Source organism: Dipodomys merriami, unplaced genomic scaffold (genome assembly GCF_024711535.1).
Source record: "Dipodomys merriami isolate MVZ:Mamm:240054 unplaced genomic scaffold, mDipMer1.0.p SCAF_9, whole genome shotgun sequence".
NCBI lineage: Eukaryota > Metazoa > Chordata > Mammalia > Rodentia > Heteromyidae > Dipodomys > Dipodomys merriami.
Genome location: NW_027206512.1, coordinates 16,999,120 through 17,015,668, shown reverse-complemented (window position 1 = coordinate 17,015,668; position 16,549 = coordinate 16,999,120). Strand labels below are relative to the sequence as shown.

General features: G+C 36.3%; 1 protein-coding gene across 1 annotated transcript in view; it reads left to right on the top strand.

Annotated features, from left to right (window-relative positions):
- Cfap299 (cilia and flagella associated protein 299) overlaps positions 1-16,549 on the top strand; it is a 557,667-nt gene that overhangs the window by 151,614 nt on the left and 389,504 nt on the right. The gene's annotated exons all lie outside the window — the stretch shown is intronic.

Here is a 16,549-nt window from a genome sequence, read left to right as displayed (position 1 = left end):
GCAAACAGTTGAGAGAGACTAGGTGAAACTTGAAAACTCTAAACTTTAGACTTATTTTTTTTTCCCAAAGGACTCTGGCATAAGATGTTAGACAAATTGGAAGAGAATGGAATGAATACTCTCCAATAGGACTGGAAGTAAAAGAGATAAAGACAGACTTAGAAAGCCTGGGGCACGGGTGCACATGCTGGCACAGTATAATTACAAAGATTAAGACAAGAGCTTCTCTGTACATGCACCAAGCATAAGCCAGAGAAGGGCCCCTGTCCTTACTGCTGAACTTGAAGGACAATCATCTCAGAAGATGTCTTTTAGTCAGACTTCTCAGCTGGGGAGAGTAGAAGACTCTTATTAAGTCTCCATCCATCCCAAATCCCAACCCCACCTTTACTAGCTAAACAAGTGACCAGTCCAAGAATCCGTGTGAGACCGGGAAAGAGTTATGACTTGGACTCAGATTTTCTTTGATGATTTTTTTCCCCCTTGGCTTCATAGAGGCTTTTGTCTTGATGTAAGCTTTTTTTTTCATTCTCCTGCCACAGAGATCTTTCTAGGTAAGATCTTATCCTTCTATTTATCCAGCTTACTTCAAGGTACAGTTCTGATCTTCCTGGAGATTATCATCATTATGACAGTTCCTCCTTTTAGAATTGTAGGAGTTCTGTCTTTCCCATTCACTACACAAGCTGTATGAAAGCAAGGACTGGATGAGTGCCTTAGTCTCAGCATGGATCACTATACTTGGCACATAACGGAAATTTCATTTTCTTTGATCTTAATGGATAAACGACTGATCAGAAAATTAATCCAAGAAATTAGTCATATAGAAGATATAGATCCTTTCAGTAAGACTTTTATTAACTGTTTCTAAGATGAAAGCAGTATTTGCATGCCCTATTTAGCAATTACATATCTCATAGCTCCTGCATTCAGGAGTATGGGCATAGGTTAGCTAGGCAGAGGTGCCCTTAGATTTTCAAGACTGTAAGGAAATAACAAACTTGAACTGAAACATAACTCTCAGTAAATTCTGACCAAGAAATTAAGAAAATGTATTCATTGGGAAAGTGGCTCAAAATAGTTTATTTTGGCATACAAAGTGGAAGATCCATCATATAAGAGAGAGCAGAACTTCAGAAATTCTCTATTCCATTAGGGATTCTAGTGTTTCCACTATTCAGTTTAAAAAATGTTTCATGTAAATTTTACTAAGACATACTAAGTTAAAATCATAAATCTCTAGAGTAAGAACATAGTCTCTGCTATTTATGATAATGCACACTAAAGAGCAAATTTAAACTACATAACTCATTTTAAGTATCTTTTTTCTTAGATTAAATAGTTACTGAAACATTAATAAAGTCTAATGATTTTAAATATCAATATGATCCTATGTTTTCCAATTTGTAAATGAATTCAATCAACAAATTAAAATTAAATAAATTAATGTAAATAACAAATTAAAATTTGTTGAATAAAATATTTGCCTTATTCATTGGCATTTACAATTTTGCATTATTTTAGTATAATGGTGACTATAAAGTCACATTCTATGATCCTAATTAAAACGAATAAATTTGAAAGTTGACATGTATGCATACCAGAATAGATTCACTTTGCTTTTTCTATTACAATTGCCCTTTTAAGTTTCAAGTCTATACACATTCAAATGTACTTTTAATTAATTAATTAATTAGTTGGCATCAGGTGCTTGTATTAGGGGGCTTTATTTTGACACTTCATATATGCATATCATGTATCTTTTTTTCAAATTTTTTATTGTGATTAAGTGGTTACATAATTTCCCAAATTTGACAGTATTGTGGGATAGTGATGCTCAGTTAAAGTCACAAACACATTCCAACTTTCCTGGAGCAAATTGTCTATCACAGTCTATAACATTTATGAGTTCTATGAGCTTTGCGATACAGTTATTTTTTCCACATTGGGTGATATGTACATTTCTTTTGTTTTGCATAGCATCCGCTGTTCCCTCTTTCCCACTTGTTCCCTCCCTCCCATCGCTGCCATTGAGTTGCTTAGTTCATTTTGGCCAATGTCCAGTGCAGCTGATGGGTCCCGCTGTTGTATGTTTTTCCCTGATTCCCTCTAGTTCTGTGTCATCTTCCTAGTTCCCCTCCGGTGTGCACATATATATGGCATCATATATGTGATTTGCAGCATGGGGTTATTTAGTAGTGATTCGACCAGCATATCATGTACCTTGATCAGACTCATTCTCTTCCATCACTCTCCCTTATCTACCCATCCCCCTTCTTAAGCCAGTTTCAGCAAGCTTTATTGTTACATTTCATAAGCACATATATTTTGATTATATTAACCTTTTTTCACCCTCTCTCTTATTCTTTTCCCCTCCCATTAAGTAATGAGTATTAAAAATACTCATTAAACTTGTTCAACTTTATTAAAGTTTCACCCACTTTTTAAGAAAAAAATGGAAGTGAATTATTTAATTTAAATTTGCTCTTTAATATGGATTAGCTATATAATATGGATTTAATATGGATAAATATCAGAGAGTACCCATACAGGAGTTTTTTTTTACTTTTATTTGGTAAAATGCATCATAAGTATTCAAAGTAGCTTCAACATGGTATTTTACATGTACTTATACCTTAATCCAGTTGACTCACACATCTACTCTCTTTTCTTTTTTTTTTAATTTAATTTAATTTTATTTGTGAACATACTGTACAGAGGAGTTACAGTTACATGGGCAGGATAATGCGTACATTTCTTACCAAGCATTGTAGCCTCCTCCTTTGTTTACCCTTCACATCCCTTCCCAGCCTCCCCCCTCCCCACCTAATCCCAATCCTTCTCCTTCCCCCCTTCCCCCCCTCCCCCCCCTACCAACGTTGTAAAGCTCGTTTTGGACATGACAACTTGTACTTCTCATTGTTGCAACAGGTCCACCTGTATCCTTAAACAACTGGTTTTTCCCCATCTCCTCCACAAGTTATACTGACATCAAATATAGTGAAAGCAGGGGTTATACTGTGGGGGAGGGACATACAAAGCAACAAAGAGATAATCTTATAAATGTGTTAGAAACACATGCATGAAAGAAAAAAACATTAAAATACACATCTAAGGGTTCATTTTCCTGACATCACATTATCTGACCTTTTCCGCTTGACTCATACATATACTAGATATTACAAATAAGGGAAACCATCTACTCTCTTTTCTTGACTCTACTAATCTTATTTAATTCAGCAGCTTTCAGTGAGTTTGGTTTTGCTGTCTTCTTTCACAGATGTAATGTATTTTAATGTTGTTCACCATTTAACATTTCAATTGCCCAATAAATAGTGCTTGACTAACCACATATACATAATATGGCTTTTATTTTAGAATGTTATGACTAAGCAACAAATCTATTTTTGAGTTTTGTCATCTCTTTTCATAGTATATTGTATGAGATCAAGAAAGGAGCTGTGTGAACTTGTGCTTTTTGGAACTATATTCTCACTATCCAATACCTATCTCAACTGGTATTGTGAAGATGAAATGAGATCAGTCTCATAATTCACTAATGGCATGTATATTTCATGCTGAGCATATCTAGGAAATGCTAGCAACTTCATGTTAACTCATCCTTCTCTTTGTTCTGAGTACCACAACATGCTTGCTTGCCATAAAATCACTGGGACTTGCTAGGAGGAATTTTTAGTATCAACAGTAGCATTTGTTCCTGTAAAATGAGAGCTACTAACTAGACTAGAAATCATTTTCATGACAAATTAGGGCAGGAAAAAATAGGAGGTATTGGGAATCTCTTTCTCCACTATGTTGGCTTTCTTTATCTTCATCAAATGCCACCTTTTTCATCCTTATATAAAAACTTTACTAGACGTGTGGTGTTAAGAGCTTGTGGAGTCAGAACTGGTGTGTTAAACTCCCTCCCTCACCAGATCATTTCTCATAGCTTTCAACCAATTAAGATTCTAACTACTTCACACTACAGGCCAAAGTCTGCTGTGGTTTCCATTTTACTGAAATTGTGTGACCTGTCTCACCTCCACACTTTGGTTCACGTCTCTCCTTGCCTGGTGTGTCCATTTTATTTAGGAATTTATTAGATGGTTTTAGGTATTAGTTTAGATTTAAAATGCTGTTCAAAGCTGGGTGCTGGAGGCTTACACCTGTAATCTTAGCAACTCAGGAGGCTAAGATCAGAGGATTGTGGTTCAAAGCCAGCCAGGGCAGATGACTCTCTGAGACTCTTAGCTCTAATAAACTACTCAGAAAAAGGCAGAAATGTCACTGTGGCTCAAGGGATAGAGTACTATATGTGAGTAAAATAAGAGCTCAGGGACAGTGGTTAGGCCCTGAATTCATGCCCCTGAACAGGAAAAATAAATAAATGTCTTCCAAGGTTCATATGCTAATTGTTTAGTCACTAGCCTGATGAAGATAGGGTCTAGCTGGAGGAAGTAGGCTACAGAAGACCCTGGTCCATGCTTTGCATTGTGAGGACATGAGGTGACAATTTAATGTTATCATGCACTCCCATCTTGATATTCTGCCTCATTACACACCTAGAACAATGAGGGGCAAGCAAGCATGGACTGGAATAGTCTACCAGAATAAATCTTTCCTACTTCTTTCTCTCCCTAAAACTCATGTTAAAAAATTTAATTGCTCTTATAAAGTAGCAGAACCTTTGAGAGATTCTGGATTAAAGTCATTATTGAGGGAGGAGGTCCTTTATTTTTTTTTAAATTTTTATTGTGAAAATACCACACAGAGGAGTCAAAATTACATGGGCAAGATAATGAGTACATTATTATCAAGCATTGTAGCCTCCTCCTTTGTTTCCCCTTCCCATCCCTTCCCATATCCCACCTCCCTCACTCACCCATATTCCTCCCCCCACCAAAATTGTTAAGTTCATTTTTCGACATAACATCTTGTACATCTCATTGTTGCAATGGGTCCACCTGTATCCCTATTTAAACGATTTTTTTCCCTTCCCCTCCACAAATTATACCAACATCAAATACAGTGAAAGCAGGGGTTATCTTGGGGGAGGGACATACAAAGCAACAATGAAATCATCTTATAAATATGTTAGAAACAATCCCATGAAAGAAAAAAAAACATTTGAATACTTATCTTGGGGTTCATTTCAGAGGAGGTCCTTTATAAAGAGGGAGTTTTAGTCCCCTTTTTGCTCTCTGCTCTTTGCCAGGGGATGATGCACAAAAAGGCCCACACCAGTCCCTTGATTTGGGACTTTAGCCTCCAGAATTGTGAGATACAAATTTCCATTAATTACAAACTATTCATATTGTGCCATTTAGTTATAATAGAATAAAATGCACTAAAATATTACTAACTTTTATTTCTAAATCTATGAAGTGACACATATCTTCTGTTATATCATGTGGGTTTTTTTGTTTGTTTTTTGTCAATTGTGGGGCTTGAAATTAGAGCCTAGGCATTGTCCCTGAGCTGTTTTGCCCAAGTCTAGCACTGTACCACTCTGAGCCATGGTTTTCTGGGGGTTAATTGGAGATAAGAGTTTCATGAGCTTTCTTGCCTGGGCTAGCTTTGAACCATGATCCTCAGATCTCAGCCTTTAGAGTAGCTAGGATTATAATGAGAACCACCAGCACCTTGCTCACGTTTTGGGTTTTTTGTTTTTGTTTTTGTTTTTAGCACAATGCATTTACATTGCTGCCTTCATTACTAGACTGTGTATTTCTTGATCATCAGAGTTATATTTTATTTACCTTGACATTCTCAGTCTTTAGAGCTGTATCTAGTTTGTAAAAGTTATTTAATGAGTGTTTATTAAGTGAACAAGTGAATAAATGAATAAATTCAGTGACAAAGGATTTTGAGGAATAGATCAATAGTATTTATTTACTAAATTACATAAAGCTTAATAACTGTGGAAGTATGAGGGACAGAGCAGAATTTATATGCAGCTAGATAGAAGAATAATAGAAAAATTTAAAACTTGTAAGAGAGATCAAACCCAAACATACAGATTTGGGACTTTTTTTTTTAAAGTTCATTCTGAAGATACGCTCCTTGGGAAACATCTGTTTTACATTGATTAATACACCTAAGGTCTACTAATTCTGTACTTCTTTTGTAGGATTTTTTCATGCTCATTCATGTATAAAACTGTGTATTGGCTATCTCCATTTGAACTTGTTACAAATGGTTAGTGGATAGCTACCATCTGCCAAGGTTTTTTAAGTGATAGGAGTAGGTATGAAGACAGATACATATTTTTTTATAAGTTTTATATTTGCTGAAGCAAGGGAGTGGGATAAAGCATTCAACCTATCAACAAATGCATATGTAACTTCAGGCAATTATTAGAACTATGAAGAAAATCAAAGGTCACTAAATGTCTAGAAAGAGACAGTCAGGGAAGATAAGTGGGACTGAGGGCAGGAGGAAGCTGTGCAGGCATCTGGTGGAAGTGTTTCCAGCAGGCAGTGTGGGAACAGAGGCCTGACAGGGCTTGTCAGAGGAGGGTCAAGGACAATTCTGAGGAGGACACAGAAAGTTGACCAGGAAAGAAATAAATTTAGCTATTGTGCTAAGGATTTTTTTCCCTGTGGGCAATGGCTGGGTCCTTGGAAGGCTTTGAGCCAAGCAGCCTGAAGCCGAAGCTGTCAAGTTTAAAAGGATTTCTATGAGCCAAGCACACTGATGGCTAACAACTATAATCCTAGCTAAGGAGAAGGCTGAGATCTGGATCCTGGTTCAAAGCCAGCCCAAGCAGGAAAGTCCATGAGACTTTTATCTCCAACTAGGCAGCAAAATGCCAGAAGTGGAGCTGTGGCTCAAGTGATAGAGCACTAGACTTAAGCAAAAAGCTCAGGGACCATGCTTAGGCCCTGAGGTAAAGTACCAAGGACTGGCATGTGTGCGTGTACACACACACACGGAATTCTCTGGGTGCTACAATGAAACATTAGTTGTAAAAGAATAAGAAAGATAAAAAGAGGGCAATTAGGAGACTGTTGTGACAAAAAGCTAGGAGAAAATAGGGGACTTGTGGCTCATTACTTTCACTTTGGCTGCTCAGGAGACTGAAATCTGAGGATTGTGGTTTGAAGCCTGCCCAAGCAGGAAAGTCCATGGGACACTTATCTTTAATTAAGCATCACAAAAGCCCTATGTGAAACTGTGGCTCAAGTGGTAGATAACATGCTAGTCTTGAGAAGAAAAAAAAAAAAAGCTCATGAGCTGAGGTCCTGAGTTCAAGCCCCAGGATAATCTCTCTCTCTCTCTCTCTCTCTCTCTCTCTCTCTCTCTCTCTCTCTCTCTCTCTCTCTCTCTCTCTCACACACACACACACACACACACACACAAATTCTAGAGAGAGATGGTAGTCGTTTTAAATTAAGGTAAAAACAGATGACAAAGAGGCTGATTCCTTGCTCTCTTCTCCTTGCGGCTCACCACCTCACCATTTAGATACAGTGGCTTTCTTCGCTTGGCAAACTCTCCATGTACTGTCAGGACCAGGATAGTGCTATGGGCCTAAGGAAAGAGAATTGAATTATACATGAATGAAGCTAAAAGGTGGTAGATGTCTCTTTTTCTATAATATGGTACAAAATCTTCACCAATTTATTTTATTTTGAAAGCAGTTATTTGAAAACAAGAGAAAAGTAACCATGATCTGGAGTAAGAAACTGTATGTTACCAATACACAATAGATACAGAATTTTAAATTGTATATTAATTAGCAAAGCCAGTCACAAATTCATTAGTATAGTGAAAATATTTCTGTGAATTCCACAGATTTGAGCTTTCAAGTGTTTGCTTGGGTATGTGGGATGTAATTGCAATGACTTCTCAAAAAGGATTAAAAAACCTGTCTAATCAGTGTGGAGGTTCCTCAAAAGACTCCACATAGAGCTCCCCTATGACTCAGCAATCCCACTTTTGGGCATTTACCCAAATGTTTACAAACAAGACCACACTAAAGCTACCAGCACAACTATGTTTATTGCAGCATTATTTACCATAACTAAGATATGGAACCAACCCAGATGCCCCTCAGTAGATGAATGGATCAAGAAAATGTGGTATATATACACAATGGAATTCTATGGCTCCATCAGAAAGAATGACATTGCCCCATTTGTTAGGAAATGGAAAGACTTGGAAGTGAAGTAAGCCAGGCCCAAAGAAACATAGGTCCCATGGTTTCCCTTATTTGCAATAACTAGTATATGTCTGAGTCAAGCAGAAAAGGTCAGATAAGTTGATATTAGGGAAATGAACCCTAAGATATGTATTTAAATGTTTTTTTTCTTTCTGGTGATTGTTTCTAACACATTTACAAGATTATTTCTTTATTGCTTTGTATGTCCCTCCCATGGTATAACCCCTACTTTCACTGTATTTGAGGTTGGTATAATTTGTGGAGGGGAAGGGAAAAAACAAATCATTTAAATAGGGATACAGGTGGATCCATTGGAACAATGAGATGTACAAGTCATTATGTGGAAAAACGAACTTTACAACTTGGGTGAAGGTGGGGAGGAGGATTGGGGGGGGCGGGGGAAGGATGGGAAAGGATGGGAAGGGGAAACAAAGGAGGAGGATACAATGCTTGATAAGAAATGTACTCATTATCTTGCCCATGTAATTGTAACCCCTCTGTACAGTATTTTCACACACAAAAAAAATGTGTCTGGAACTATGATCATGGTGCTTCAGAATGAATAGTAGCAAAAATATACCACTGTTAATGTTGGATATTTCTTTCAGAAATTACACAGACACAGACACAGACACACACACAGACACACACACACACACACACACACACACACACACACAAACTTATGGAAATTCTCAAGTGAAATGATTTAAGGTACTTTATCAAGTATCCTAATCTCAAGATATTTTCCAGATAATGTAATTTATAGAAGTCTTATTCAAAAAGTCCTTTAACTATGTCATAATTCTTTTTTTCTATTGCTGAAACATACACCTCCTTTCTTTTGTTTAAATAATTACATCCTTCAAGCAATTTAACAAATACTTTTATCCTATGCCAAAAAATAGTTAACAAAATAGTTTCTGTTTTGTGATGATGTTACTCCTTAAAGCTAAGCAAGACCGAAATCAAATAAGTCAATCGTATAGTGTACTTTAGAGGATGACCAGTGCAATAGAAAAGGAAAACAAGAGAGAGAGATTGGAGGAGGAGAAGGTATGCTGTCACTTTTTCATAATGGCACAGTAGAATTGGGAGGATGCTAGAAAGAGATGAAAGGGAAATGAGGCAGAAAGCAGAGAAAGTTTCAGAGAGAAAGTGTCCCATGCAAAGCAGAAGCTCATGGAAAGACTGTAGTTGTTCAGTGAGAGTTGATAGAACACAAATTTAGGACCTGTGGTATGGGGTCCACTCTGTCAATGGACAAACTTCAAAATTGCTTTGAAAAAGACTGCAGTCTTTCAGATGATTTTAAGTGGACAGAAATTGTCATGATGAGGGTATTTGGAAGAGATTTCCCCAATAGAAGAGAACATTGTACTTGACTTTCTGAGAGAGAGAGAGAGAGAGAGAGAGAGAGAGAGAGAGAGAGAGAGAGAGAGAGAGAGAGAGAGAGAGAGAGAGAGAGAGAAACCTCCTCCACCAGGAATGAATTTCAACGTAATCTACCCAGGAGGCACACAAGGCCAGTAGAGATTTACTGAGCAGAGGAGACAAAGACAAATCAGGGCGGCAAGAAAAAAAGACAGAGAAGGAGAAGGAAGAAGAAGAGGAAAGAGGAAGAAGAAGGAGGAGGAGGAGGAGGAGGAGGAGGAAGGAAGGAAGAAGGAAGAAGGAGAAGAGAAACAGAAGAAGAAGAAACAGCTAGAGGACTTTCTGAAAGTAGGGATTCCTCTGCTAGGACTATCCTAGGCATATACTAATTATTACAGACGAGGGAGACCATGGAGCCTATGTTTCTTTGGGTCTGGTTTACTTCACTTAATATGATTTTTTCCAAGTCTTTCCAACTTCTTATGAATGGAGTGTTGTCATTCTTTCTGATGGAGGCATTATGTGTATATACACCACAGTTTCTTGATCTATTGATCTATTGAGCGGCATCTGGGTTGGTTCTATATCTTAGCTGTGGTAAATAATGCTCCAATGAACATAGTTGTGCTGGTAGCTTTAGTGTGGCCTTGTTTGTGATCATTTGAGGAAATGCCTAGCAGTGGGATTGCTGGATCATAGGGGAGTTCTATATTGTAGGATACTCTTAGCAGAGGTTCACAAAGCCCCAAAACTATGTACATATGACCATATAAAATGATGCTAATCAAAATGATCTCGATAATATGGAAACAAGAGGGTTTTTGATGTTGTTGTTTTTCTTTGATTTCTTTTCTTTTTTGTTTGTAGTGTTTGCAGTTATTTCTTTTGTCTTTCATTTTATTCTCCTCTGGTTTATTCCTTGTTTTCACTATTCCTGCTTTTGGTACCCTTTGTCTTGTATATAAGTTAATATGATTTGGGGATGGAAAAGGGAATCACAGAAATTGTGGGACAGAGGTTGAACTAATGCAACAGCGATACTCACTAGATACTACATTGGTAATGAATTTTGCAACTTGTGGGGTAAGGGGTTAGGGAAAAGCAGGAGAAAACAAGGGAGGGGTAACACTGAAAAGAAGTGTACTCATTACCCTACTTATATAACTGTAACCCTTCTGTACATCACCATTACAATGAAATAAAGTTTCAAAAAAATCACATATAACATGATTCTCGAGTTGAAAGAGATGTGTCCACACAGATTCTATAGCTAGCAAAATTATGCTTCAGAAATTAAGAGGAGGGCTAGGATGTAGCTCAGTGGCAAAGCGCTTACCTAGCAAGTGCAACGTCCTGGGTTCGATCCCCAGTACCAAAAAAGAAAAGTTGAAAGAAAAAAAAAGAAATTAAGAGGAAATAAAGACTTTGATAGAAAATTTAAGAGAATGTTTCCACAACTTATCTGGACCACATGAATAACAATGAAGATTTTAATGCCTTGAGAAATAAAGTATTTATTAATCAAATATATTTTTTAAACTGAAAAAAAGGAAGTAGGGGTTCCATGAGTGGTGTTGATCCCAGGGTGTCTATGTCTTCTAAGTACACTGAGGTTTCTAGTTCAGAATTGGTCACCTGAATGTATGGTTACCTAGCAACTTCCCAGTTATCCTATTGTTTTATAACTCAAGCCTAGAAACAAAGGGCTTGGAGTTTTCTTACAAAGTTTTGTGACAGGGGTGTCTGTCTTTTCCGTCCCTTTTTAAAGTTATTTTTGTTCTAATAGAAGACTTACCAAAAAAGACACTCCCAGATCCAATTACTTTTACTTAGGGGCATTCTATCTCACTTAATATCTGAAGGCGAAGAGGGGTGATGGAAAGACTGTGGGTTTGCATGTTCTTAAATTATATGTCAATTTCTTGCTGTTTTAGAGATTTTTACAGACTTATTTCAGCTCCTAAATCTGGATTAGTTTTGATATATTTTTGTACTTCCTTGTCACTTTACCCTAGATGTCTTGCCTCAAAATAATGTGCACCTTGTAAATGTGGTTGTGGCTGCTGGGATTAAAAGCACAGGACAAAATGGGAAGGTGGTTAAGATGCTAATTTTAAAATCCAGGCAAGAGATGAAGATAAAATGTTGTCACCCACCTGTAACCCTAACTACTCAGGTAGAAAAGTCTGAGAGATTCATCGCCAAAATAATCAACGAAAAACCAAGCTGGATTCATGGCTCAAGTTAAGTATCAGTACCAGGCTAAAACCCTAAATTCAAGCTCCTGGACCCAAGTACTGGGACTAGCAAAGAAGAATAGAAGGAAAGGGAATAGGGAGAGGGAGAGAAAGAGAGAAGAGGATTAGACCATGATGATAGGAAAGTGAAAAAAATGTGATCAGATATATTATGAAGGTTACTCTCCAAAATTTTCTTATACATTTGTTATGAAACATAAAAAGAAATGAAATAACTTAAAATTATTAAAAATACCATGTGTTTAAATAATTTAATCATATATTCATAATATATTTCTTTATAGATTTCTTTTAAATGTGTTGAATATAACTTAAAATGTTTAAAAATGTGAGACAAAGTGCTAGTAATATACTAAATTTCAGTATCTTAGTTTTTGACTCAAAACATTTGCTTTAAACTGCCATTCAGGACACTGGGCACCAACTGAAGCAGACATAATATTCCAATTCAGAATTATGCTAAATCAATGTCTTTTGTTATACTTTGAAATCAAGAGAAAAACCATAAAGAGTATCCTGGACTGTAAGAAGTTCCTGATAATGACCTGTTAAATACTATTTCTCCCCTTTCTCATTGAAAAGAGATCCCTGTCTTGGTTCAAGGTCACAAAATTCCCAGCTTAAAAAAAATACCTTCCCAGGCTCCTTTGCAACTAGTCAACATTTTTGATTAATTACGTGTGAGAAAAATTTACTGATAGACTGCCTGAAAAGGCATTTTTTTAAAAAAAAACACAGAGATGACATGTTTCTCTCTATTGTTTTTTATTCTCTTGCTCCTACTTATGCTTGAGCAGAATACTGTATGTCCGCAAATCTCAAGTGGGTATTTCATCTCTCGGAAAGCTGGTTATTTGGTATGCCTGATCTCATCTTATTTTTTTCCAGTAAGGAAATTATCATAGAAAAGAATATGGTACTTTTTTTGGATTCTTTGATGTTGTGTTGGGAAGAAATTGTCAGAATATGGTATTCAAAAGTGGGAATTATTTCCTGTAAACTTTTTGACTTTAAAAATTCTCTTGTACTTATTACGGATGTAACTGTAACCCCTTTGTACATCACCTTGATAGTAAAATTAAATTTAAAAAATTCTGTGCAATATAAGGAATTGAAAAGTCACATTTATCTTGGAAGTCTACCTTCTAAATTGTCTGGTTGAGTAAAAATGGTCCCTTGCTTTGCCATAATTTTTATATGACCTTGAAATAATTCCTGTTCTTTTCGTTGGCAAAATAAGATTGCTATGTTCTCATTGATTTGCAATGACTAAGTCTCATATAATAAATTATGTGAATCCTGTCACATAGTAAAATCCAAATCAAAAGGTGGCTAGGTGCTGGTGTAATCCTAGTTACTCAGGAGGCTGAGATCTGAGGATAATGGTTCCAACCAGTCCAGGCAGACTCTTTTCTCCAATAAACTACCAGAAAACCAGAAGTGGTGCTGTGGCTCTAGTGGTAGAGCGCTCACCTTGAGCTGAAGAGCTCAAGGGACAGAGTTCAGGACCAGAGTTCAAACCTCATGACTGACAAAAGAAAAAAAAAAGGAAAAAGCAAAAGATCCAAAATGTTAGTTATTACAATAATAGAGTAAAATATTTTGCAAATAAATCTGAGTTACACATATCATTTATTTAAAAAAGAACAGAAAGAAAACTTCGCAGATCTGAAGGCAACCTTGGTCTGATAGAGTTCTATGGAGGTGGCTACCAAGAGAACATGAAGGCCTTCCCACAGGGAAAATGCTTGGAGGATTGCTAAGAATTCTGCCCTGCCTTGAGGTTTTCATTATTTTAATTTCACTGGGCCAAGCATCTCAATACTGCAAACATTATAATGATTTGTTGTCCTTTTGTTGTGTCTCTTTCACAGTTGACAATGTTTAAACCCTATGTCTACTATGTCCTATTGAATTCCTTGAAAGTATTGTCTCCATCTGAAAAGCTATTCACCTGCTCTGCTGTAATCTGAGTTGAGCAATGTCACATATAGGTCTGTAGAGCAGGATTTAAGAACTCATTAGAAATATTAAATCTAGAGGCAAGCACAGGTGCAGGACTTCTGGCTTCAATTTCATTTGCATAATAGCAGTTGGGTAATTGAAGCTGCCACTAGCTACCTGACTAAACACTAAAGATTAAAAATGTCATGTTCAAGCATTGTTCCCAGAATCTACTTTTTGGTTTTTAAGAAGTTGAATGAATGTTTTTAATGTTTATTAGTATACACAGGTGTGCCATTGTGAGATTCTATTTGTAAATTCTTTTACTGGAATGTTCCAGTTTTCTTCTTTGAGATTTATTTTTGACTACTCAACTAGAAAGGAAGATTTTTGCCACTAAAACCTTTTTTTTTTTGTCTTTTTTAGGGTGGGTACCTTTTTCAATTTTAATTATAGAAGAGCCTTAACTGTTGGCAAAACAAAACCATTTAACTTCCTGCCTCAGGGAAATTTTAAAAATAGATTGGACTCTAGGATTTTAGGAACAAACATTTAAGATTCAGTCATTTCTCAATGACTTTTAAAAAGACAAATTTTCAAACCCTAACAATAATTTAGTAATGTTTTTAGATCCTATTCAATGTAAATTAATTCTCTCTCTCTCTCTCTCTCTCACACACACACACACACACACACACACACACACACACACACACATACACACACACACACACTTCAAGGATCTTCATCAAAGCACTTATTACAAAATTCCTGAGAAACTTTCTACAGCAAAATGTAAAACATATATTCAGTTAGATACTAAAATATCCTGTAAAATGATATTGTACCAAACTGTCTTATGACTTAGGAATGTATTTTGATTTATTATGTAACAAATAAGCACAACAAGTAGGTATCTTTTATGTATAAATACTGGGAATATGGAAATGGCATTGTGGTTCAAAGTGATAGAGCACTAACCTTGAGCAAATATAGCTCAGGGACAGTGCCCAGGCTGTGAGTTCAATCCCTATAGCCAACAACAAAAACCAAGCCAAACCAAACCAAACCAAAACAAACAAATGCTGGGAATATATGTAAACATTGATTATATCTAGTGATTTCCTTAGAAGAATTGCAACGCAAATATGGAATGGAATACCTTGATTGATTTTTTGCCACCTGCCATGGGTAATGGAAAGAAAACAGCACTTTGATTGCTATTTATTTAAAAATTTTGAAAAAAGTTATAAAAGTGAGCTTTTTTTTCTGGTGAATGAGATGAAAGAGAACTTTATTTTTTCTTATGTTTATTTATTTATTGTTTTTAAACCTTAGAGGAAGAGTATTTCTATAATAAGCAAAAAGTATATACTTTTAAGAATTTTTCTTTTAAAATATAAGTGATCCACAAATTAAATAGGAAGTTTATTTACAAATAAAAATTTTCTCTTATATGCTGGTTAAGGGTTAGGACAGTTCAACTAATTTTTTTTTTTTTGGGTCCGGTCGTGGCCTGAACTCTGGGCCTGGGCGCTGTCCCTCAGCTTTTCAGCTCAAGGCTAGTGCTCTACCACTTGAGCCACAGTGCCACTTCCAGCTTTTTTCTTTTTGCTTATGTGGTGCTGAGGAACCGAACCCAGGGCCTCAGGCATGCAAGGCAAGTGCTCTACCACTGAGCCACCTTCCCAGCCCTCAACTAATTTTTTAAGACAAACTTTTCCATCTTATTTAGCTGTTGGCAGTGTATGCTGTCTTGATCTTAACAATTACATGTATTTAAGGAAAATATTCAACTAATCTCAGTGATCAGGTATAATATTCATGATAACTGATATAGAAAATTATCTCTTAAGGTTTTGATGATTGATTCTCTTAGAGTTTATATAATTTACTTTTATTTAATTACAGAAATGACCCAAGGTGGTATACAATCTGTTGGATATAAAATATAAAATCAGATTTTTAATTTTACACTATTTTTTGCCAGTCATAGGGCCTGAACTCTGGGCCTGGGCGCTGTCCCCCAGCTCTTCAGCTCAACGCTAGTGCTCTACCACTTGAGCCATAGTGCCACTTCCAGTTTTCAGGTTGTTTATTGGAGATAAGAATCTCACAGACTTTCCTGCATGGGCTGGCTTTGAATGGTGATCTTCAGATCTCAGCCTTCTGAATAGCTAGTATTACAGGTATTACAGGTATGGGCCACTGGCGCATGGCTAATTTTACACTTTTAAGTCTGGATTGAAGGAGTATTTTTACATCTCAGAAAATAAGCCATGGGCTGGATAATAATAGAAATATCTCTCAAGACATTTCTCGGAACTGACATAGCTACAGGAAACAAAAATTTGAATCACCCTAAAAATTTTATGAAAATAGTCATCCTCCATTTTATTGAAAATAAATGAATTTATTACCAACATTTTCAATTTTAACGTTGTCTATCTCTTCTTTTTTTTGTTTTAAAGTATAAGAATGATTGAAACTTTGATCAATAGGAGTAATCAGAGGAAGTCATAAGAATTCTATTCATCTTATTTCTGTATAATAAAAAAATAACAACCATAAAGATTTAAATCAAACTGACAGCTCACTCCTATGCCTGTGCTGGAGGAGATGATAAGAGTCACAGTTTAGCTAATTTATTTGTGCGTGACCGCATTAAGAAGAATCATGCTCAATCTGGGTAGGGCAAAGCTCCTATCATGAAAACAATAACAAGCCAGGCGCTGGTGGCTCATGCCTGTAATCCTAGATACTCAGGAGGCTGAGATCTGAGGATCACAGTTCAAAGCCAGCCTGT